The sequence below is a fragment of the Dermochelys coriacea genome, chromosome 4 (assembly GCF_009764565.3).
Source record: "Dermochelys coriacea isolate rDerCor1 chromosome 4, rDerCor1.pri.v4, whole genome shotgun sequence".
NCBI classification, from domain to species: Eukaryota; Metazoa; Chordata; order Testudines; family Dermochelyidae; genus Dermochelys; species Dermochelys coriacea.
In genome coordinates, this window is record NC_050071.1 from 141,705,406 (window position 1) to 141,731,267 (window position 25,862).

The following is a 25,862-nucleotide window of genomic DNA, read 5'->3' on the forward strand; positions in this document are numbered from 1 at the left end:
TTGTAAGTGATAAGACCATTTTCTGTTGCATTTTAGTCAGTTCTTGATCACTATTGTGTATTAAGAGAAAAATAATCATTTGACCCTGATCATCAGTTACACACAATGGTGGAAACCTTCCCACAATCGCAAAAATGTTACCTACCACATTGGCACTCCTACTTACCCAAACATTTCCCTCCAAAAAATGAATGAATAAATAAATAAATAATACAAAGATAAAAATTTGTAACTAACTAACAAACAAATCAATCAACCAGCCAACAAAACCAAGAGCTTTTATTCTGAAAAGGGAGATGAGCCAGAGACTTTGAAGTCCACTAGGGAATTTGCGATCATCTTTACTTGGAAGGCACTGAGATACTGAGGTGATATTTGGCAATATAAAGCCCCAAGATAGATAGATCATCAGCAAATTTAGATCCCGTTAATTTTCTGTCCACATTTGAGATGATGGATCTAGAATTCTAAATACTTGCTTTGTTTAGAAAGGTGAGTCCACTTAAAATCCAATAAAATTCACCTCTAGTTTTGGTAGGTTGCTAGACAAAATGTGGTTTTCCAGGCCTTCCAGTATATTGATAAAAAGTTACTCCCTTCAGTATGAGCAGAGAAAATGACCTTCGTGGGTGACACTTCAGCCTTTACTCCCTTGTGCCAGATACTCATAATTTTTAGACTGTTGCAGTAATTCATCTGAGCCTTTCAAACTGGAAATCCACAGACCTATTAGTCTGCAGCTGTTCTTTAATGACAGTAACCCACAGTTGCTGAAGAAAGCTCTTCAGCTTTTTCGGCCACTGGAGAACCCTCTAAAGCCAAGCCAGTACATAAGAAGAGTGCATGGTTTCTGCATGTAATCCAGCAGCTTTGCCTCCCTTGCAGCTCTGGAGCCAGACCTCACAGAGTTGTTTCTTTTATGGTGGATCTAAAGCCAGTGCCCCCCCAGCAATACCTACACATGAATTTGCTAAAGGAAAGGAATCATCATAAAAATGCAAATATAACCTTTTTATGTCTTCATCTGTTAGTAATTATATAGCTTCGGCTACAGTGCCATGATACTTCATTGGCATTAAAAAGTTAACCTACCCAGAATGTTATATTTTGAGTGTACTCTGTCTTGGACAAAGACAAAATACTAGATGTTGGACGCCTGCTTCAGGGAGTGTGCTAGGAGAAAATTACCATTGTCTGAACCCCTTGATACATTTCAAAGTGTCATTTGATTTGGAAAAACTTCAGTTGTACATAGGTGTATATGTATATTTAATTTAAAGCAAAATCAGAGTCTCTGTTCTCATAGCTTTGCATATCATTATTTAATAGACGGGTGTATATAATGCTATTACGTAAAGGGTGAAAACAGGACATTAGTTTTTTGCAACAGTGGATGTTCAGAATATTGCAGTCTGTAGTGCATATTTATCTTCTAGACTGACATTATATTCTGGTTTACGTAATGGTACTTTTACTGTTCATCCTTTGTCATATATAGAACATGGCTGTATATTCCCATATTGTATGCTAGAGAAATGCTACTTCTATAAACAGATTCCAGGCTAACGCTCCACGCTGCTGTTTGATTGCTTTCGGCTGCAGCTGGAAGTAAACAACTAGCCAGCCAATATGCTCTGGGAGAGAGTGCACCTGGAGCCTCTTTGATGTGCTCAAAAAGTAACTTGAGATGGGAAGAGTCATATTAGATGAAGTCCATCCCTCTTCTGGGGATAGAATATAGACCCCCAACGGATACATGTCCGAATGATTAAATTATTATTCCTGTCTGCTTCAAGTAGGTGTGGGACTCAATGTTTGTAAAGTGCTCTGAGATACTAAAATTGCTAGGTCAAATATTAATACTTAGCACTATTATAGTATTTTCCATCTTCAAAATGCATTGTAAACATAAACCTTCCCCATATCCCTGTGGAATAGCTAGGTAGGTGTTGTTCCCATTTGATGGAAAAACCTGAGGCAATGAGGTCACGGAAGGAGTTGGTGACAGTGCTGGGATTAGAATTTAGGAGCTCTTCTCCCCAGTCCTCTGATGAGCCCACTAGACCAAACCCCTACAATACAGAATCTCAGCCAAAAGGCCTAGAAGAAGCAAGAAAAAAGCAGAATTGTCAAGACATGCATGTAAAGCAAGAGCAGGGAAGTAAGGCAAGCAACCATAAAGTAAAATTACCCTTTTCCTGACCTGTGGTTGAATCCTGAACTGGTTTTCTAGGCCCAGCGAGTGTTGAACAATATCAAAGATTGGACAAGTACCAAGGGAAATGGTCACATCAGTGTCAGACGGAAGGCTCATAATATAATAGTTACCAAAACCTCCTAATATTTGTCATTTACAATAGTGTTATCTAAGTGCTTGGCCTGCAGTTACAAAGGCCTACTTTGAATAAACATTGCAATATTTATTATTTTTAGTGAAATCGACCTTCCAGTCACCTCGGTTTTATGGCTGTGCTGCTTATAAATTCCCAAAGGATTATTTGAAAAATCCTACTCGTATCTGCCAGTCTTATCAGCAGGGCAGGAGTTCAGATATTGTAACATGAGGTCAGCTTTCGGTCATGGTCTTGCAGACGGGGCCAGGCACCTGTAAATCCTTCCTTCAGCAACTAAAGCGAAGTATAATATCAAACAGGCAGTGAGACTTTTCCAGGAAGCGCTGAACTTTTGCAGGAAGGGCAGAGGAGAGGGAAAGAAAGTGAACAAGGGTCAGGCTGTGGTTAATTGAGAATTGGTCCTTGACTTGGAAACAGAGCTAGGGGAGACAGGCTCTGATAGGGATGCTTTATGGGACTATTTGTCAGCAATTCTTTACTCTGAGAAATCAGCCGACTAATAATGGCTGTGGGGCCAGATGGAAATAGACACCACTTTAAATATTTACAAGCAAAAGAAAATATGACAAATGCACATAAAAACTGTGTGTGTTTGTGGTGTACCCCTCTCCTCTTTTAACGGCTTATAGTGTACTTTGTTTGGGACAGGGACACAGACATGTTCTTCTGATATGCTTGTACAGTGCCTAGCATAATGGGGCTCTAATTCTGCTTGGGATCTCTGGATACCACAGACATTAATATTTTAAATCCTGGAATTGCATGCAAAAAATGAACTAGAGAGTTGTGAGAACAAATGCATCATCACTGAGACAGTGAGGCTAAGCAATTTGCCTTAAGTAGCACAGGGAGCCAGGGAGAGAGCCTAGAACAAAACCCTGCCTCTTCTCTATTCTAACCAATCAACCGAAGTTAACCCCCAGTCAGATACACACAAATAACAGAATATACCCACTTTCTGTTTGGCAGCAATATATTTAAAGACATTTACTTACAATTAGTCTGTAAATCTACAACTTAGGTACGTTAGTGGTCTTTTCATGTCATATATACCCAGAGGTAATGGAGCAGTATGCAGAATTGGTTAATGGATCACTGTATAAAGCTGAGATGAAACTACAGTATTTGGGTGAAGTGAATCTGCCATTGATATTTATTATATACTAGGTCTTCCCTCACCCAAATGTAACCTGTAGAAAAGCTGTTTGATCAATATCCAAAGTAAAGTAGGACAGATTGGGTTTGGGTTAGATGGTTTGTTTATCTCGTATGGCATCTGTATAGCTGTTGGCAGTATTGGATTTCGAACCCAAGAGATGGAATTGCTTTGCTTTACATAATATAAAATGAAAATTGATTATTGTGTTATGTTTCCCGTAAACTGAAGGGTGTAGGGAAGGGAACTTATCCCAAACCTGGAACTTAGCAGCAGTGAGACAGTCAAAAACAAAATCCAGTACAGTTTTGGGCTACGGTTGCAGAGGAATCTGCATGGAACTGGCAGATGACACTGTGAGTCTCCTTTATCCAGAATGGAAGGAAAAGGTTTTGTTTTTTTAAAATCATTTGAAACACTTCTGAATACTTAGTGTAGATGCAGTTTAACACCTTTGGCTTTGGTGTACAGAAATGTTAAAGGGAGAACAAAGTTGCTAGTTCAGGCAGTGAATATTGTTTTCTAGGCAGGTCTACAGAGCCTGCAGAAGCGAGCGTCCCAGCCCGGGTCAATAGATGTGAGCTAGGAGGGCTCATGCTAGTGCTCTAAAAATAGCTGTGTAGACAGTGATTTGAAGTTGTTCTCCGACCTGAGGTGCAGCTTCACACTGCTGTCTACACAGCTATTTTTAGAGCATTAGTACAAGCCCTGCTAAGCCGAGTCTGTTGACCCATGCTGGGAGGCTCACGTCTGAGGGCTGTGTAGATCTACCCTGTCAAGTATTCGTTTTGTCTTCTCTAGACCTTTTTTTTTTTAACCTCAAGTTAATTGATTGCCAGTTAGCTCGAGATACTTTACACTCTTGTAAAGACTGGTGTGGGCAGTCCCCATGCTTTGATCCTGCCTACGGTGGGATCAGCCTAGGGTAAAGATTAAGTGGCCTACAGAGTTATTTAAAAAAAAAATCTACACTAGACAGTGCTTTAAGGTTTTATGCAGCTCTGCTCCTGTTTTCATCTCATCCCCTTTCATCAATCACTTTATTGTCTTAGGCCAGGTCTGTACTATAAACTTACATCGGTATAACTGTCACTCAGTGGTGTGAAAAATCCAGACCCCCGAGTGACGCAGTTACACTGACCTAACTCCCAGTGTAGACAGCGCTAGGTTGACGAGAGGGCTTCTCCCATTGTAGACATGCCCTTAAAAGTGGGGTTCAACTCTCAACACTATGTAAAATGTGCCCTTTCCTACTCCTCGCGTACTCAGGTGTTCTCTCTGGAAGTATTCAGCCATTTGCTTACTTCAGTGACTGCAGCAAGTGTTTACTACTCTATTTCAGTTTTCCCTTCAGAGCCAGCACAGCTTTGGGAATGGGAGCTGGACTCATGCGTCCACAGAATTGTTAATCAAGTGTTGATTGCAGAATTTATACAGTTAGTGATTCACGAGATACAAGGGAACCCAGCTTGACTTTCAGATTCCAGGCTGAATTTTGGCACTGGCAGTTAGAAATAACATCCTTTTACGTTCAACTGAGCAGATTAAATCTGGAGTTCTTGAGAGACCATAAATATGGAACATTATGAGTCGCTTTCCAGAATCACAACTTAAATGTCATTATTTATTTGTCCTAGCACTTTCCCACCCTCCTAATAGTCCCTGCTCTGATGTATTCATGTTCCTCTTCCTTCTGACTTTCTGCTCTAATATTTCATTTGCACTGGTGACTGCCAGTTGTTGCTTTGTCTGCCTCTTGGAAATATTGATTTTGACTGTTACTTTTCTTTTCGCTCCTTGCCCAGCTCTGCAAGACTAGAGGTGCTACAGTATAGATAAAAATCTCATCGCTCATGCTTTTGTAATAGGGATTGAAGTAGTTTCTCTTTTAAGAGCTGATCATCACTCTTATTCTTGAAACTACTGTTCAAGTAATGTAGTTCCCAGACTTCTTTTTCATACTAAAAGAGATGCTTTCTTCTTTGAAATACATATTTATTTTATTCACTGATACTGAAATGTGAACTGCAATGCGGAGGGTCTGTTGTTAATTCTTATTTTCTAGATCAGGGCTGTGAAATTTGTTTCCACTGTGTCCTTGGGAATGTAAAGCTATTAAAGAGTTTTAGCTTTTTCTCTTGAGATTTTTTTTTGTTTAGTGGAAATTTTTCCTTCTAGAAATATCTAACTCCTAATTCATCTCAGTTGCTTTGCAGATTGTCCCATCATTCTGTTCTGGCGTATCTCACTGTCTGCTGAGTTGGCTGACTCACCGGTGCCTGGTGGAGTTAGATAGCTGTAAACATGGTACTGAGATCATAGGGAAAGGCTAGGGTGAGATACTTTGTGCACTGGATTGATAAGGACACAGGAAAAGCCATTAGAGTGAACTGGTGTCAGTGACCTGAGATAACTGCTCTGTACTACGTGCTAATGGACCCTGGCTAGTGTGTCTGTCTGTAGTGGCCATAGATTTAACTTTTTGTAATTGTCATATTGCTCTTTTAACCTTGTGACCTTACTGCCATGGGGATACAACTTGACTTCGATCAAAGAAGAAGCAGAGAAATCAGTGTTCGTTCTAAGCTGTCTAGATATGATCACAGACAGCGTTGGCTCTCCAAGTACTCAGTTTGGAAAACAGCCATGTTAGGGAAAAAACATATCATTCCTCCTAAATATAGTGGCAACATACAATAACCCAAATGCAGAAGCCTTGTCACCTGAAGGTAGGAGTTGCAGAGCATGATTAATCCAGGGCTTCAAGTCCCTTTCACAGTGATCACTATTTTTTATTTATTTACAAAACTAGGTGAGCCTTACCTGTCTGTTACACTGCATATGTAGATTAGCAAATTGCAGATACATTTAAACTTTAAAGCATAACTTTGGGTTTTCTCTTGATTCAATCACATCAGTTATCCCAGTGGTTAAAATAAGGGGTTAACCAGCAGTCTTAGTTGCCCCGCAGAAGGTATGGGGTCAGGACTCAGACGATAGTTCATGAGAGATTATTCATTTTAAATGGTCCAGAGCATGGAATGGATTGAGTTTTCAGTATCTACAGCACTACTTCTTATTTTGCTCAAATACTGACCCATCCTGACCTTGCTGAGTTTGTGGGAGGGTCACAGAAACGTTCTGAGTTTGGAGAACGCTCTGACGTTATGGTGAAAATCTTCCGTGGTGGTGTCAAGGTGCAGTGACCAAAGTACTCAGGAGGAACACCACAGTGATGGAGCCAGGGCTGAAGAGGAACACTGATCAGAAAAGAGTTTTCTGAAAGCGTATTGGATTAGAGTGAGAACAAGGTCAGCCTCCATTAAGTTTGTTTTCTTAGGCAAAACTCGGTTAAACTGGAGGGGAAAAGGTTCCCTCTGTCTGCGTAGCAGATCTTCCCATTTTAAACCTCTCCTCCCACCCTCAGATTTCTACTTTGGAGCTGCTATTCTTTCCACAGCTGGATCAAAACCACTCCTTAAACAGCTGTAGATGATGCAGTTGAACGGTAGGAGACTACCTTCTGGGACTGAATATGATCTACTGCCCCTACGTTGATGGTGCCCCATGCCTCTGAGTTGTTCCTGGATTGTATTGTCTCCTGGAAGTGCAGGGTCTTGCCACTAGATTGTCAGACCATGCTCTTAGCCTGACATTCTGCATACTGAATTCATTTCCTCTCTCTCTTTTTTTTTTTAAGCAAGTGATACTAATTGTGTCTATGTGATATCCACCTTTTATTTTGTTACTTTGTAGTACCTAGAAGTTTGGTACCCTTGGTTCCTAAGGGTGTTTATATTCAATAGAGTAAGTGGAAAGTGTGAACCTTTAAAATGTTGCTTGTAAAGAAAGTTATGAATGTGAGTTTGTGTCGTACGGTCCAACTATCTGCATTACTAAAGCAACATATTTTCTCCCGACATAGCTCCTGAGAATTGTCAAGTGCTGACCAGAAACTTCCATTCCTAAAGAGGACTGTGAAATAATTAGCCACCATGTTTCTGTGTATCACATAGAATAGAATAGAATAAAGAAAAGCAGTACTTGTGGCACCTTAGAGACTAACAAATTTATTAGAGCATAAGCTTTCGTGAGCTACAGCTCAAGCTGTAGCTCATGAAAGCTTATGCTCTAATAAATTTGTTAGTCTCTAAGGTGCCACAAGTACTGCTTTTCTTTTTGCGAATACAGACTAACACGGCTGCTACTCTGAAACCTATAGAATAGAATAGAATTGCTTGGTGCATAGCTGTGTTTTTGCTCTTTCCCTGCTACATATATAGTTTGTTTAAATACCTGTGTGTACCTTAGTTGGGAAATGATTGTCATCCTGTTTTGAATACAGTCCCTTTTTTATGAAGGATCTTGAGTTGGCTGAATGTTAATTCTCCATCTGTTTACAAATACTTATTCAGGAAGGGGTGTGCAATTTGCAGGACAGGCTTCTGACGCATACACCCGCTATTTCAGGGGCACATGCCTTTGTTCAGGAGAATGTGGAAATAAGGCACAGCATGTACAATGAACAAACGATGCCCTTGCATTCCAAGAGTGTGGTACCAAAGCGGCTTGCTATCTGATGGGATGGTGATGTTTTAATGATGGAGAGATAAGAGAAACACATTGAGTAATGTTCTGAATACCAATGCCTCTTCAAACTGCAACTGGTGGTCTACTTTGGTCATGTTATATGGATGACATGAGGCAAGAGCAAAGATTCTGAGATCTGATCTGATAAGCACTCTATGTATGCAGTAGTGTATTTTGCAGTATGTATAATAAATTTGCATATAGCTTTGAGGCTGACTCAGTTTTGCAAAACCTGGACTCCCCGGAATCACAGGTTTAAAATCTGGCACAAATGATTCATCACTTTAGCCTTCTGAAGTTGTTAATTTGAGTTCTAAGAGGCATACTGTCTGTGGATCTGTGGAGTGAAACCTTAAAAAATCAGGGGTCCTATGTGCTACACATGGACACTTAGGATTCTACAGAAATTGTTATGAGACTAGGGATTTACCTTGTGCTGTTAAACCACATCTTCTTGTTGCATAATTTACTGCGTCCAGCTTTTCTAATGCCCTCTCACCCCAGAAGTGGTTATATTTCAGTGTTGCTGAAGTACATAGTTTAAAGGGCTTTGGGCTCCTTCAGATGAAAAGCTGTGTATGTGTGCACGTGTGTGTAATGCTGTATAAAAGTAGCACCTGTTCTTTTGAATAATAGCTGCAAATTTTAGTCAAAGGATATATGTTTCTGATGGTGACTATAATGCTGAAAATTGTAGACTGAGGGCATCACTGTAAAGGTCTTAGAGTAGCAGCCGTGTTAGTCTGTATTCGCAAAAAGAAAAAGAGTACTTGTGGCACCTTAGAGACTAACAAATTTATTAGAGCATAAGCTTTCGTGAGCTACAGCTCACTTCATCGGATGCATTTGGTGGAAAAAACAGAGGAGAGATTTATATACACACACACAGAGAACATGAAACAATGGGTTTATCATACACACTGTAAGGAGAGTGATCACTTAAGATAAGCCATCACCAGCAGCAGGGGGGGGAAAGGAGGAAAACCTTTCATGGTGACAAGCAAGGTAGGCTAATTCCAGCAGTTAACAAGAATATCAGAGGAACAGTGGGGGGTGGGGTGGGAGGGAGAAATACCATGGGGAAATATTCAGGGGATACCATCATAGGGCCTAATCACATCAGCCACACTATCAGAGGCTCATTCACCTGCGCATCTACCAATGTGATATATGCCATCATGTGCCAGCAATGCCCCTCTGCCATGTACATTGGCCAAACTGGACAGTCTCTACGTAAAAGAATGAATGGACACAAATCAGACGTCAAGAATTATAACATTCAAAAACCAGTTGGAGAACACTTCAATCTCTCTGGTCACTTGATCACAGACCTAAGAGTGGCTATCCTTCAACAAAAAAGCTTCAAAAACAGACTCCAACGAGAGACTGCTGAATTGGAATTAATTTGCAAACTGGATACAATTAATTTAGGCTTGAATAGAGACTGGGAATGGATGAGTCATTACACAAAGTAAAACTATTTCCCCATGGTATTTCTCCCCCCCACCCCACCCCCTACTATTCCTCTGATATTCTTGTTAACTGCTGGAAATAGCCTACCTTGCTTGTCACCATGAAAGGTTTTCCTCCTTTCCCCCCCCCCCCCCACTGCTGGTGATGGCTTATTTTAAGTGATCACTCTCCTTACAGTGTGTATGATAAACCCATTGTTTCATGTTCTCTGTGTGTGTGTGTATATAAATCTCTCCTCTGTTTTTTCCACCAAATGCATCCGATGAAGTGAGCTGTAGCTCACGAAAGCTTATGCTCTAATAAATTTGTTAGTCTCTAAGGTGCCACAAGTACTCCTTTTCTTTTTACTGTAAAGGTCTTGTAGCCCAAGGGCTGTGCATCTTGCACAACAGCTGCTTGAAAAAATCAAATACCATTTTATTTTACCACCTCTTTGTTTTAATGTGGGAATAACAGAAAAAAATTGTATCTTGGGTGCTTAGTGAGTTCTCTTGTTTATGAAAGCACAGGGCAGCTAAGCATGCTTCCCGAAGCTCTAGTTTACATGATGCTGCAGTGCAGGGATGGCCAACCTGTGGCTCTGGACCCACATGCAGCTCTTCAGAGGTTAATATGCGGCCCTTGTATAGGCACCTTGTATAGTGCAGGGCTGGAGCTACAGGCGCCAACTTTCCAGTTTGGTGGGGGGGGGGTGTTCACTGCTCAGGCCCTGCTCCCACTCTACCCCTTCCCGCCCCCTCCCCTGACTGCAGTGCCCTCGTTCCTCCCCCTCGCCCCCAGAGCCTTCTGCATGCCACAAAACAGGTGATCAGGAGGGAGGGGGAGGCATTGATCGGCAGGGCTGCCGGTGGGCAGGAGGCGCTGGGAGAGGGGAAGCTGATGGGGGGCTGCTGACTTATTACTGTGGCTCTTTGGCAATGTACCTTGGTAAAGTCAGGCTCAGGTTGGCCACCCCTGTTGTAGTGCGTAGTTGTTTATGCTGTGGAGTGGAAAAATGTGATGGTATACAAACAGGGCAGCACTGTCCCTTTCCCAAAGAGCTTACAGCCTAAAAAGACAAAGGGTAGAGTCAAGGACTCCATCATACAACCGAAGTGACCTGAGGTGCTTATGTTCATATATGTAATACTATCCCCAGCTATTCCTCTACCTAGTCATTGTAAGTTCCTGACCTGACTGTCATCTGCAAACCCATAATTACTGCCATCTGCATGTTATTTTTTTGGGGGAGGGGCACAAAAGGAGGGGGATGGTATCCTGAGGTACCTGTGTCCTGTGGTACCTACAAATGCGGCTGTCTAGTAGGTGGATGGAGGCACATAAGCCCTCACTGTTGAATGCCATGTTTCTTTGTGTGTGTAAGAATCCTGGTGGTTTTAACCCTTTCATGTTTGTTCTTTTTAGGGTACTTTCTCTTGTTTCACTTATTTCTTAGAGCCCTTTGTCTTTTAATGCAGTGTGTTAACATTGTTAAACTTTCTCTAGGCATTTAATAAATCCACCCCCTTGCTCCTGCCTCTCTCCATCCAACCTCAAATCCTAAACTGTTGGACTCCACCCTATAAGCTCTATTGGTTCTGCCGTGTTAACAGGGTTTATAAAAAGATCAGACTTTTCGTTAAGTTGGAAAAGGAAGCAGATCTGACTGTGAATGTGAGCAGTAGGAGATTAGTCGAGTAGGAGGTGCCATCTTTCAGAGAACTACTGCACTTCAGGTCCATTTTTGGTCAGTAGTTTGTTATGAAGTGTCTAGATTGCCTGTCTGAATTCAGCCTATTTTGGTAGTGACTGAAAGGAGTAACCATCTGGTGGTTAAGTCTAGAAATGGAAAACAACTACTAGATCACCAAGTCCTTCCACTGACAGAGAAGGTATCCAATATTACATTGATACTGTATATGATCTTAGCCAAAAGTCTGAAGGGGGAGAGTCTGTCTCTCTCCATCAAGAGCCATCATAGTAACTAACTAGTCCCACTTGTTGGCAGTCTCAGCAGAAAGGCTAAGAATTTAATGTATCGTAGAACTCTCCTCTCATCCCAACCGTGGGGGTTTGATCACATTGTTGAATGGGTTTATACAATTGCCTTCTGTTCTGTGCAGAGAGGACAATAGTCTGCAGTACACTTGCTAAAATAAAATAAACTTCTCACTTTTGCGGCCAAAATCTTTTCCCCTGGAGCTCCTGGTTAAGAGAGCAAAACAAATGTGCGAGTTTAACAAATGATTTCCCAAGCTTAAAATGTCACATATCAGTCTTAAAAATGAGTAAATGTTCCTTCACTTGAAACTAGGACAATATGTGCAATGGATGGTTTTGCTAATTTCTGAGCCTGCAATTGAATTGATAGAAAGAGGAGCCTCTTCTTTACTAAAGAAACCTTAAAATAAAATCCTCTTTAATTTAATGTCATAACATTTTTTTTCTAGTGCAAAGTCGTCCCATTTAGTAGCATATTTCCCTGTGTCCTTTTCCAGGCAACTAATGCAGAGTTTGTCTGTCAGAGATTACTAGTTCTGTGACGAGGTAGTTATTAAAAAGGCAAAATGCAAAACAGGAACAAAATTAATTACCTGAATTCTTTGCAGCTAATGCTCTCTTAAAACATTGTCTCCCTTTGTCCTTTTCTGTGGTCTTCCTGTTTCCTTGTCCCCCCTATGCCCTGTAGTTTTGTTGTTCATCATACCTAGGGGCTGATTCTGCAACTCTGACCATGATTATTACCTTACTCAATGAATATTCTCTTTGAAATCAGTGGAACTATATACTACGCATATGAATAAATCCTTCTTTGCTAATTCTTGGAATGGACTTTTCCCGAAGTAGGCTAGACCAAGCTCCTTCCAGTGTGCACAGCTTATACTTGAGAAATAATTGTCCCTCTTCCTCGCATGAAGTCTTTGCATGTGGTTCTTCTGGTGGGAAGAGTGGTAATCTCTTGAGAACTGGAGGATTTTCATGCCAACTCTCTATTAAAGTTTAATGAAGAATTTAAAACATGTTATGAAACCATAAATACCACACTATTGTATCCATTCATCATGACCTCAGGATGCTGGGGTAACCTAAGGAAAGGAAGACTGGAAATAGAGGAAAGAATGGAAACCAACATACAAGTAAGGCAGACATTCCTGAGCTTAAGCGTGGAGGGTAGCTGAAACAAGGGGAGACTGCCAAAAATATGACCTGAAGATTACTAGTTGCTTGCTGTTTTAACAAGGAAAAATCATTCTTCGTCATCCTTGGCTAAATCCTAATGCATTTCAGTCTTCTGGGCCACAGTCATTTTGTAACTAGTGTTTCTTTAGTGTGGTCTTTAAATTTTTTTTTTTTAAAAGTTGAAAAGCCATATTTTCCAGACTGAAAAACACAGGCTACCTTGTTCAGTCAATGTAGTTTAGGTCAAGTGTAGTTATGAAAAACAGATGAATTCTGGTGATCAAGTTGTACTTTGACAAATATTCCATTGTTTGAGCATGCAGTAATTTCTTTAAAATGTTACACAGTTCTGGTCTGAGATTGGCTTCTTTCTTTTAGCCTGCAGCATGTCACCACGTAAAGGTCTCGTCAGTCAAAACTTGAAACATCAGCTTCCTTGTATAGGATATCGAGCAGAAGTGTTCACTGCAAAATAGATTTGTATTCCTCCTTCGCTGTTAAAGTATAGGGACTTGAATATGCATATCACTTCGGCATGTGCTCACTTTGTGCTGTCAGGTCTGTTAGAAGTGGCATTTTCTCCCATGCAGGATTTACTGAGTGGCCCTATTGTACATCTTCAAGAGACATGTATTTGCCTGTTGTGTTAATGTTAACACTGCTCTAGCCCATTAGTGATTTGGTTACTCGTATTTCGCCTTCATACAAGTCTTCCTTGCATTGTCAACAGAACAGAATGTTCTGCCTTATCGATCTTAGATACTTTTATGGCCTCTCTGAGCAGCTCACAGTCTTTTAATATCTGTCATCACAACACCTCTGTGAGATAGGGTTGTGCTATTATCTCCATTTTACAGATTTGGTGATCTGAGGCACAGAGAGACTTTCTCAAAGTCACACAAGAAGTCAGTGGCAGAACCACTCGGGTCTCCTAAGTCTGAGGCTAGCACCCTAGCCCTGGGACCATGCTTCCCCTCCAATTCTTCTACCCTTTGTGCCCTAAACAATTGAATAGTATTGCTTTGTGTTCTCAAAGAGCTGTCACACTGTTCCCCAGAGATGGCTGCATTTCACAGAGGCGCTGAAGTGATTTCTGCATATAGCTTATATTCAGTGTGTTTATAAAGCTTTTGAGGATGAAAAGCAATGTAGACAAGTATACTAGCTTTTAATGTTACTGTTAGCGCTGTTTAGGCCAGTTAGTCCAAAATGTGCCTTTCAAATACCTTTCTCTATCCCCAAGTCAATGTCCCCCTTCCAGAAAATTCCACCAGCTCTTAGAAAGCAGGGCTGTATTTTACACCTGTGGGTCCCTAAAGTGTTCTGGATGCTTTATTAAAAAAAAATATATATATATATATATAAAGGCAAGATATGATCCCTGCCACAAAGAGCTTTACAACCTAACTTGGATATGTTGCAATTCATGGGGTAACAGGTATTAGGAAGGCGAATCAGATGAAGAAGGCCAGTTACAGCACCAGATCACTCCAGTTAGACACGTGCACCTCTTGGTAGTTCTAGGAGAAGAATGTTTTAAAATAATCCCCCAAATGTTGATTTTTAAATGGGTTTTAAAAAATTATTGATGATAGAGACTGCATCTTGCATGTGTCCATCCGTGGCTTTGATCACAGGACAAGAATGGATCAGACCTCAGAACAGATGGGTAGGAGAATATGCATGATTTGGCCTACCAGCCATAAGAGTACGCTCTTAAACTGTTTTGTCATAAAACAAAATAATTTTAAAAATTGAGAAGCTTTTTTGTTTGATGTCTTATCAGTGCCCTGGATCTCTTCTTGCGCATGATCATGTGTTTCAACGCTTGTTTCGCTGCTGCTGCTTGGAGATAAAAATGTATTCATCAGTCAAAAGTATTACTCTTCCCAATGTATCTTAATACATGTTGCTTTTCACCCACTACAAGGAAATATGAAAGCCAAAGCTGTCATTTCAGAAACGTTTAGTGTATTGCTTACTTTTTAAAGATCAGTATGATCAAAACCCCAGATCACTTTTCAGCCATAGCAGTTCCAACTATTGTGCTCTTCCTGTTTTAGCTATTTAAAAAAAATAGAAATGAACATTTTGAAGAAACCAAAAGAAAAATGTTTAAAACCTGTAAATCATTTAATTCTGTGTGAAAATTAAATGTATTTTAAATATGCAAACTATTTATTTATTTTTAAATACCAGAAATTTAATTTCGAAAGTCTAATCCAGCAGTACTTGTACATAGGGAACTCAATGGGAGCTTTGTGAGTTGTAAGTGCTAAAAAGGGCTGCACAACTGGGAAGATTATCATCTGTGTTCTGTTATAGTTTACCTATTTTGAGTAAACATTATAACCCCCACATTTTACCAAGCATGATGTAAGGTGGACAAAATTTGGTTTGGAGAAGCTGAAAATCTAATACGCTAGGGTTGTCATACCATAGCTGAATGAACTCTGGCATCTCTGAATGACTGAAGGAGCAGCAAACACTTGCACTAAATTCATCAACTACTGTTAAATTTGAAAGAAGACACTTTTCAGGTTAACATTTAAACCTACTAAAATGTGAGTGATAGTCTGAGATTATTCTTCAAGAAGAATTGTGGCTGCATCATACTAGGAGCCCATTTCACCCTGAATATCCAAGTGTGCTTTACACCTGTTTATTAAACCTGAAGAAGAGCTCTGTGTGAGCTCGAAAGCTTGTCTCTCTTACCAACAGAAGTTGGTCCAATATACAAGATTACCTCACCCATCTTGTCTCTCTAATAACCTGGGACAGACATGGCTATGACAACACTATAAAACTGTACACAAGCACCACTTTATTTGCAGCAGAGGTATGCAAGGTGAAATTTTATTGCCTGTATTATGCTTGAGGTCAGACTCGATGATGATAGTCTCTTCTGACCTTAAAATCCACCTTTGGGGAGTAATGTAATAGCTGTTTAAAGGGGCATGACAGTATACAATAGTTTAGGACTAGAAGTTAAGACTCTAATCCAATTGAAAATACAGGGGATTTTAGGTAAAATGGATTTTATCTGAGTTGGACTTTAACTAGCGAACGGGCTAACACCCAAAATGTTCCTTGGAATCCCTATTTACTGAAGTGGTCAAGTCCTTGACTTTATGTCGCACCCAAAAGATAGTAGCTCCCAATGCCTTGCTAGTAGGTTTATCCAGAACTGAACTAAAGGGGAAAGTACAGTGTTCCTCGCTGAAAAGGTAATACCATTTTGTGCACCATTCCTTGGAGCTCTTTCATCAAAGTACTTGCCCAGCTACCCCTGTGTAGCTTGTGACATCTGACAGCATCACCAGAGGCATTGATATTTCCGCAATCTTTAATTATTTCAAATAAAGATTAAAATTCTCTTGAGCATGAATATTTTATTTAAAAGGACGTCAGAGTTGGCAGATCCAAAATTTCATCCGTCTTTTTTTTGCTTGTCCATACATAAAATTCATACATCTTTATATTGCTCAGTGCAAAGAGTACTTCAGAATGCCCTTTCTTCTGTATTATATTGAACTCCTCTGGCACCTTTCATCTGAGGCTGTCAAAGCTTTTTACAAATGCTAATTAAACCTCACTGCACCTGTACAAGGTGAGCAGTGCTAGCCACATTTTGCAGCTGGAAGGACTGAAACACACAGAGAGGTTAATTTTCCCAAGGTCAGTGGCAGGGCTGGGAAGAGAACCCAGATCTCTTGTCTCCTAGTCCTCTGCATTGACTGCTACGTGGGCTTTCCTTCTACTTATTTAAAAAGAAAGCACAACCCTGTAACCAACCAAGCCCTGAACATATGGACTCAAACACACTTTCTCTTAAGAAAATAGCCTTTGGTTTCAAGTTTCCAAGGAGCTAGATTCTGAACAACCAAGTAGAATTCAAAGTGGGGAATCCTATCTTTTATCTGACAGGTCACAATATTGCAGCTGCAGTTGAACCCTGCAAAGACCAAGAAAAGGTAAAATGGCCGGTAAAAGGTAAAGGTGAATTATCAGTCTTACTACTCCCATCTCTGAAGTCTTTGTAAATTTTGCTTTATAAAGTGCTTCGATGAAAGCAGTGATCTAATTTTCCCTGAGGAGGCCAGTTGTGCCTATTCAGTATTCTATGATGTATTCTTTTATCACTCTCTTATCATTGTAATATCTGAGGACCTTCCCATTGTGCAGTAAGAGACGTGACTGGCATCTATCATTTATTGTTTGTTCTCTCTCATTTTTCCCCAGGCAGAGAATTGTGTATGTTTTGTTTCAGTAGTGTGTTGGTTTTTTTTAAAATATACACTTTGTGTGTGTTAGAAGAGGCTGGTTGGAGGAGTGCACCTGGCATTTGGAGTGCAGGGTGGTGTGGTTTGTGATGGTCCTTTAGTTCCCTTGACAGTTTGTTTTATAGTCTCAGACCAGTCCCCGAGAAAGCTCTGTTTGCTGCACAAATGAATTTTATTCTGTAGTAGAAAGAGGGCCTTGAAGATAAGGTCTGAGACCTTGAAATTGAATTGATATTCTATGGGAAGCCAGTGCAGAGGACAGGTCTGATGTGCACTGGTAGCCAGTGTTGCTGGGGAGACATACTGCAGCATTCTCTACTGATTGGCGTTTTCTAGGGGCTGATGGCTTCATGCCCATTCTCTCAAGCGCAGACAGCAAGATTAGTCAGTTCAGTCAGTCAGATTACACAGGTGAATTTTTAAAAGCCATATTACAAACTATAAACACTGGTACTCAATTTTTGATTTATAAAAGTTTTCAGTTCATTCTGCTCTCTTACCATCAGTCCCATTTGCTGATGTCATTCCATAAATGTGCTTAGGTGTTTTTGGTTGATCCTAGAAATTAAAAGTAGGTGCCTTATTTAGATGCCTTTATGGTCTGTCCTCTCTGCTGCTCTCCTGTACAATTTGGACCACTTCAGCCCAATTCTCACAGCACTTAGTGTCCTCTCTCCTAACAGCTTGCCAGCACTACCTCTCACTGCTTGGCAAGGTCATAGGCCAGGGGTTGGCAACCTTTGACTCGTGGTGCATCAGGGTAATCCGCTGGTGGGCTACAAGACATTTTGTTTACTTTGACCATCCGCAGGCATGGCCCCCCGCATCTCCCAGTGGCTGCGGTTCACCGTTCCCGGTCAATGGGAGCTGTGAGAAGCGGCGGCCAGCATAACCCTACAGCTTGTGCTGCTTTCCGCAGCTCCCGTTGGCTGGGAATAGCGAACCGCGGCCACTGGGAGCTGCCGGGGGCTGTTCCTGCGGACAGTCAACGTAAACAAAGTATCTTGCAGCCCGCCAGTGGATTACCCTGATAGGGTGCGTGCCGAAGCTTGCTGACCCTTGTCGTAGGCCCTTTCACGCTGATGTGTGTTTGGGAGGAACTGTGGTGAGGAAACTAGACCTTTATTATTTTCAAAACCCAGTAACTATTCAAGGTAAAGTGTTTCAAGTCGGCTTTAGAGATGAGGCTGCTGTTTTGTAAATTCTGAAAATTGCTGGTTAAAATAAGTATTGCCAACCCCAACCAGAAATCAGGAGTAAGGCCTGAAGAAATCATGAGTAGATCCTGCAAATCTGTGGATATCCGCTTTCTATCTCCCCTTGGCCTAAGTAAAAGAAGGTTGAGGGGAGATATGATTGCTCTCTATAAATATATCAGAGGGATAAATACCGGAGAGGGAGAGGAATTATTTAAGCTCAATATCAATGTGGACACAAGAACAAATGGATATAAACTGGTCATTTGGAAGTTTAGACTTGAAATTAGATGAAGGTTTCTAACCATCAGAGGAGTGAAGTTTTGGAATAGCCTTCCAAGGGAAGCAGTGGGGGCAAAAGATCCATCTGGCTTTAAGATTAAACTCGATAAGTTTATGGAGGAGATGGTATGATAGGATAACATGATTTTGGTAGTTAATTGATCTTTAAATATTCATGGCAGATGGGCCCAATGGCCTGTGATGGGATGTTAGATGGGGTGGGATCTGAGTTACTACAGAAAATTCTTTCCTGGGTATCTGGCTGGTGAATCTTGCTCATATGCCCAAGGTTTAGCTGATCGCCATATTTGGGGTCGGGAAGGAATTTTCCTCCAGAGCAGATTGGAAAAGACCCTGGAGGTTTTTCGCCTTCCTCTGTAGTATGGGGCACGGGTCACTTGCTAGAGGATTCTCTGCTCCTTGAAGTCTTTAAACCACAATTTGAGGTCTTCAATAGCTCAGACATAGGTGAGAGGTTTTTTGCAGGAGTGGGTGGGTGAGATTCTGTGGCCTGCGTTGTGCAGGAGGTTGGACTAGATAATCATAATGGTCCCTTCTTACCTTAGTATGTATGAATCTATATCTGTACCCACATCCATGGACTGTTTTTTTGCGGATTGAGGATCTTATGTGGATACAAATTTTGTATCCGCGCAGGGCTCTAATCATGAAACTTAAAAAAGAATAAACGCTGAGTTTTTATTTATTTCCTGGTTTCTGAGCCATTAAGGTATACTCCACATTTTTGAAGTTTTTCTCTGCAATTGAGAAGGCTTTTTAAAAAAATGAAATCTTAGATTCTCATGCAATCTCTTGATTCCAAAGGCTGGGACTTGAAGAACAATGCCAAATACCACAAGACCCATGATCAAATGGTGAGAGTTGGCAAGGCTGTGTGATCATTCTCATCTGTTGATTCATATTTGAGGTAGTATAGGAAAAAATTTAAAATTAAAATAGGAGCCCTTTCCTATAATCAGCTTGACTTCTCTAGGCAGGAAAATAAACATGCTAGCATATTTCTAAGGTTAGATCAAAGATCTGATGGCCCTGGACAGGTAGAGATGTGATTGCAAGCTGTGATGCAACTATTGTGTTGGATGTATCTTCAGAATAACTTCTTAACGATGTGTAATGGCTATTGGAAAGGCATGAACCCCAAACTGTTTATTCAAAGCAAGAAATATGATGCTGAATGGATTTGGAAAACATACAAAGGACACTCAATGAGAGAATTATACACTCTGAGGGCTGATCTACACTACCGCGGTAAATCAGTCTAACTTGGGCAACTCCAGTTACATGAATAACGTAACTGAAGTCACTGTAGTTAGATCCACTTACCACGGTAGCTACGCTGCACTATGACTACAGGACAGTGCCTCCTGTCGACTTCCCTTACCCTTCTCGGGGAGGTGAAATACACAGATCAATGGGAGAGTGCTAGATTGACACTCGCAGCATTGATTGCAGCAGTGCCGATCTACAGGTAAGTGTAGACATACCCTGACTATGTTTGAGTAAATACTCCGGTGAGTGATTATAACAATGGAGCAGCTCAGCATAACCTGAAAGATATAAATGGGGAATTCTAGATTGACAGAGAAGATAGAACGGTGACACTGAAATACTTGATACATGGCCTGACCACAGCTTCATAGAGAAAAGGGACAAGTGAACAGCGGATGTACTCTCCAGAAATGCAAGATTTCCCTTTCGTACTTTAACTGCTCCAAATGGGGTTAATATAGATTAGCGTTTGCAGAATTTAAGACAAAATGTGTTAGGCATGGAGTTTTCCTAAAAGTCTGATGCTTGCTAGATTCTTAGTGCAGCTTGTTTTTTGACAATTGCTGTGGTTTTATATTGTGTGGGGATTTCACACAGACACTCTCAGACCTTGACTACAGAAGGTATGTCCTTACTGATTGCAGCTTGGGTAGGCACGGCAGCACTAATCTAGCTAGCATGGCTAAGAATAGCTGTGAAGCAGCAGTGGCTAGCTAGGCAAGTTAGGTACCCATGGTGCTGGACAGGCATGTATCCATGTGCCGCTGCATCTTCACTGCTATTTTTAGGCTAAGCTAGTGTGAGCATGCCTGTCCAAGCTGCAGTCACCCTGATTGCAGTGTAGGCATCCCTTAAGAGGAAGATGGGGAAAAAACATGTTTGGAATTTACCCCATTCAAACATCTCTATACAAAACGTAGGGGCTTAAGGAGTCTGTCCTGGCAGTAAACAAGGGTGTTAGATTGGCACAGTATTCCTCATGATATTATCATGAGGCGTGCAGCATTCTGTGCTTTACTTAAAGCCCCAGCTCCCACAGAAGTGATTATATGAGTATCTCAGCTTTCTTTTCTCTTTTCTCTTTTCTCTCTTCTCTTCTCTTCTTTCCCTCATGTTGGTGGAGAAAAGCTTAAAAATGTGACTTCAGTGCACCCTAAAGACTCAGAAAACAGAAGGCAGATAAAAAGACCCCCAAATGTGGGTGTTTCCCCCCATCTCATAATTTTTAAGCCAATTTCATATTTTTTGTGCCTGACTCATGAGAAAATACTGGAGGTATATCCTATGGTGGACTGGATGCTTTTATCAAGGTGAAATATTGCATGCTGGGATTTCTAGTTGCGCAGGCATTGCTAGAGTAGTGATGGTTTGCCCTATTTTAAACAAATTAGTGCAGATCCTGGACATCCAGCAGTTTGTGAATGGTGGCACCTTGCCTCAGCTCTGGAGAATTTGATCCCTCTTGGGCTGTGTTTTTAATATTTGCAGAAGATGAGCTCCTCTGATAAACCCTGGAGGTGGAGTTATTGGATTGGAACCCAGTCTTTCTGCCTATTGTAACTTGTTGCTTTCCTTCATCTTCCAGGCTAGTGCCTGTAAAAAGAAGAATAAAGTGGCAAGATTTTTAATGAAACTACTAATTTTAATTACGAATGGTCTGAGTGCAGGATGGGGAGCCAGTAACTTCTCAGTTCTAATACTAGCTTTAATACAGACTCTACATGGGCTTGGATAAGTCATTGAAACTGTTTTGCACCTTAGCTCATAGATTCATAGATTTTGAGGCAGAAAAAAACATGGTGATCTAATCTGATCTCTTGCACAACACAGGCCACAGAATTTCACCCAGTGATTCCTGCATCAAGCCCATGATCTCTCATTGAGCTACAGCAAGTCTCTTACCAAGACATCCAGTCTTGTTTACCTGTATGTAAAATGGGAATATTTATCTACTAAAAAGGATGTTGTGAGGATAAATTAGTTAATGTTTAGGAATAACGTTGCAGATGAAAAGTGCTTTTCAGGAGTTAAGTATCAATGCAAATGATGCACAGATTTTTGTTCAAGCAAATCCATTTTATACTGGGGGTTGCTAAGTGTGAGCAGGATGCAAACTCCTTTAGGATTTACCCTTTTGCTACTATGACCCAACTGTTTATCATCCTAGGTCAGAGGTTATGAAAAGCAGTAGTCAATTAAAGCTTTATTAGATGTAGGTGATAATACTATGAAAGGAGCCAGCCATGCCGAGGCCAATAATAAAGACCCTTTGTTAAAATATTTAATAAATTAACACTCTGATCTGGAGGGGAGGGGTGGAAGCCGATTACAAAGGCCAGGCTTGTTAATCAGAATGTTTACTCTCTTCAAAAGTCCAGGCCCCATGGCTCCATAATCTTTAGTGATCAGATTTTTTTTCCCCTAGTACTGCAGACTGCTGCTGGCCCCTGCAGGGGAAGTTCTTCTTTGGGTCAGGCCTGGGACACGGCAAGGAGGAAGTGCCAAGACAAACATAGGTTACAAGGGCCATCACGCTAATAAACAGAGCACTCGTTAGTCAGAAGGTCAGGCAGCTAGTCAACGGCTTGGAACAGTGACAGCAGTTAGCACAGGTTCATATTGCAAGCAAATGGAGTGAAAGCTCGTTTTGAGCAGTCTGTGGAGTTTGGCAAGTGTTTCTGTGTGGGGATATTAAAATATTGATACAACTGGGATTCCCTAAAGCAGCTTTCCTTTTCTGCCTGCTGCTGGTTTGCTGGAGCTCCGTGCTAACGCATCTTCCACACTACTACCTTTTTGCTCTTTTAAAAAGGTAAAGATGTGATGAAGTAGTACTCGTCTGTGTGACTGGAATGCCATGAATTGGCCTTTTTGTCTGCTGCCTGGCAATTTCCAGACTTGAACAGTAGGGGGCATCTTTTACTCATGCTTTTTTGGTTTTGTTTTAGTGCCACTTGATCTATAGGGCCGTCTTTAAAAAGCAAATAGAGCATTTGACCTGCTGTGCAAATTAGCCATATGGTGAAGTGTAATATCCCGCTGACCCTCATTACAGAGCACTATGAAAAGCGCTCCCCTTTTCACATGCAAGAATATTAAAGTGGCCTTTTCAGCATTTTCCTCCGTATAAAACTGTCTTCACTCCCATGGCCAGGCAGTTAAAAGGGAACTCCAGCTGCAGCCAGGATGGTGAAATTAAAGGCTTTACCCCGTCTAAATGGAAAATAGATATTCCTTCCTATAGACTGAACTGAGAGAACAATGCTCCACTGCCATCCCAAGCAATAAGAAGGAATAATGCCCCTATTTTCTGAGAGGAGGGAACTTTTAGAGAGTGGCTGCTGTGAAACCATCCCAAAGGGGGGAATTTTTTTTTTTAAAGAAACAGTCCTGTCGAGTTAACCTATTCTTGGCTTTATCCTCTGAGCGGTTGGAAGCAAATCAGCAACTGAGGTGAGAAAACTGGTGAGTCATACAGTAGTTAGCCATATGAGAGACACCACCATCAGGTTCAAGGAGATCCATTTTCCTACTGTGAATAGTTGCTGTTAGGCTGACTTCCATCAAGAGAAACTTCTTGTGCATCTTCATCTCTTTGTAGAAAAACTGCTGTAAATTCAATCTAACACATGCACCCCTCCCCCACCTGCACAAGTGTATGCTTGAAACCAGAGGTGAATTAAAGCTTTTCCGGGTCTACCAGAACTTTGCAGCCCTATCTGGAGAGGGATAGAAGAAGCTTCTCTTCAAAGTCCTTGATCTTCCTTCCAGGAGAGGCAGACCAATCAACTCAGACCATCTCCAGCTGACTGGCAGGAACAAGCTGTGTGTGTTTCATTGCTACCTACTGCTATCTGATTAGCGCGGTCATATGTTGCTTCTGACCAAAGAGGTCAGATTCCAGGGAACATACTTTAATCTGTATCTTGCTTAAACTAGTTAACAAAATAAAATAGTCAAGGAGTTGAAGTTGGTGGGAATTGACTGATACAGGAGACTGGAAATGGGATGTAGCATTCTTCACCTAAGTCATCTGTTTGAGTCTGGCCTGGGTTGGTAGGGTCTGAAAGTGGATACTATCTACTCTGGCTTGTGTGACATTGAGTTGGTGGGGGACAAGAGGAAATAATTGAACAAGTATTGAGTATCCATAGAAGGCGCTACAAGCAGGAAGGGATGTTTACCTGTGCAGTGTCCAGTGTACAATATGGACCCTCTGAAAGAAAGAAGAGAGGAATTAAATAAAACCTCAACAAACTGACTTGCACAAAACACTACAAGGCAGGGAGTCAGCTGCGTGACCGAGGAGACTGACCCTCTCTAGACTGGAGGGCTCAGGACGAGTGTGATGGGAGAATGGAAACGCTAATGATTTATTCTCATCTTGAAGGGTCTCCAAGCGCCTTACCAACTTCTCCCACATTCATATTTGCAATTTATTTCATGCTTCCCCTTACGTTTCTAGCAGTTTTCCTTTTCTTATGTGCCAAATTACCATCACTTCCTTCAAATCTTTCCTTAAAACACATCATGCTCTACAAAGTCTTTTGGGGATGGTATCTGCAAGATTCCAAAATTTCTGCACTAACTCAAACTGGCACCGTGACAAGGCGCATTATGCTTGAATGATTTGCCTTGTGACTGAGCTACTAGTTATCTACTGTAGTTTGTTACAGCCCTTTGGGGAAGGGACTATGGTTCTGATTCTGATTTTGCTTATACCAATGTAAAATCAGAGTAACTCCATTAAAGACAATGACATTATGGTGGGGTAAAACAGGAGTGAGAGCAGACTTGGACCCTGTGTCTCTGTTAATCATAGGACTGGAAGGGACCTTGAGAGGTCATCTAGTCCAGGCCCATGCATTCACGGCCGGACTAAGTATTATCTAGACCATTCCTGACAGGTGTTTGTCTAACCAGCTCTTAAAAATCCGCAATGATGGAGATTCCAAAACCTCCCTAGGCAATTTATTCCAGTGCTTAACCACCCTGACAGTTAGGAAGTTTTTCCTAATGTCCAACCTAAATCGCCCTTGCTGCAATTTAAGCCCATTGCTTCTTATCCTATCCTCGGAGGTTAAGGAGAATAATTTTTCTCACTCCTCCTTGTAACAACCTCTTATGTACTTGAAAACTGTTATCATGTCCCCTCTGAGTCTTCTCTTTTCCAGATGAAACAAACCCAGTTTTTTCAATCTTCCCTCGTAGGTCATGCTTTCTAGAGCTATAATAATTTTTGGTTTGAGTAGCAGCCTTGTTAGTCTGTATTCGCAAAAAGAAAAGGAGTACTTGTGGCACCTTAAAGACTAACAAATTTATTTGAGCATAAGCTTTTGTGAGCTACAGTTCACTTCATCGGATGTATTCGGTGGAAATCTATCAACTTCATGAAAAAACTCGTACAGATACAGACAGACATCATCTTCCTTTCCAAATGCAAACAGATGGACATCATACCAAAAGGACTGAAGGTAAAAAATCCATTACAATCTACATACCACACAGACTATGCTGACAGCTTGTGCCACACACTCTCAAAGAAACTGCGGAACCACCTGATCAACATCCTCTACAGCAAACAGGGAAAGATTAAGAATGAGCTCTCAAAACTGGATACTCTCATAAAAAAGGTTTGAGTAGCAGCTGTGTTAATCTGTATTCGCAAAAAGAAAAGGAGTACTTGTGGCACCTTAGAGACTAACAAATTTAGATGCATCCGATGAAGTGAGCTGTAGCTCACGAAAGCTTATGCTCAAATAAATTTGTTAGTCTCTAAGGTACCACAAGTACTCCTTTTCTTTTCTCATAAAAAAAAAAAACCAACCTTCCACACACACTTCCTCGTGGCTGGACTTTACAAATACTAGACAAGCCATTTACAACACACACTTTGCTTCCCTACAAAAGAAAAAGGACACTAAATTATCTGAACTACTACATACCACAAGGGGCCACAACAGTGGTTCCTTTAACCCACCCAGCAATATTGTTAATCTATCCAACTATACTCTTAGCCCAGCAGAAGAATCTGTCCTATCTCGGGGCCTCTCCTTCTGCCCCTCCACCCCCATAAATA

At 41.1% G+C, this 25,862-nt stretch overlaps 1 protein-coding gene across 7 annotated transcripts in view; it reads left to right on the forward strand.

Annotated features, from left to right (window-relative positions):
- EXOC6B (exocyst complex component 6B) overlaps positions 1-25,862 on the forward strand; it is a 456,300-nt gene that overhangs the window by 210,217 nt on the left and 220,221 nt on the right. The window lies entirely within an intron of this gene.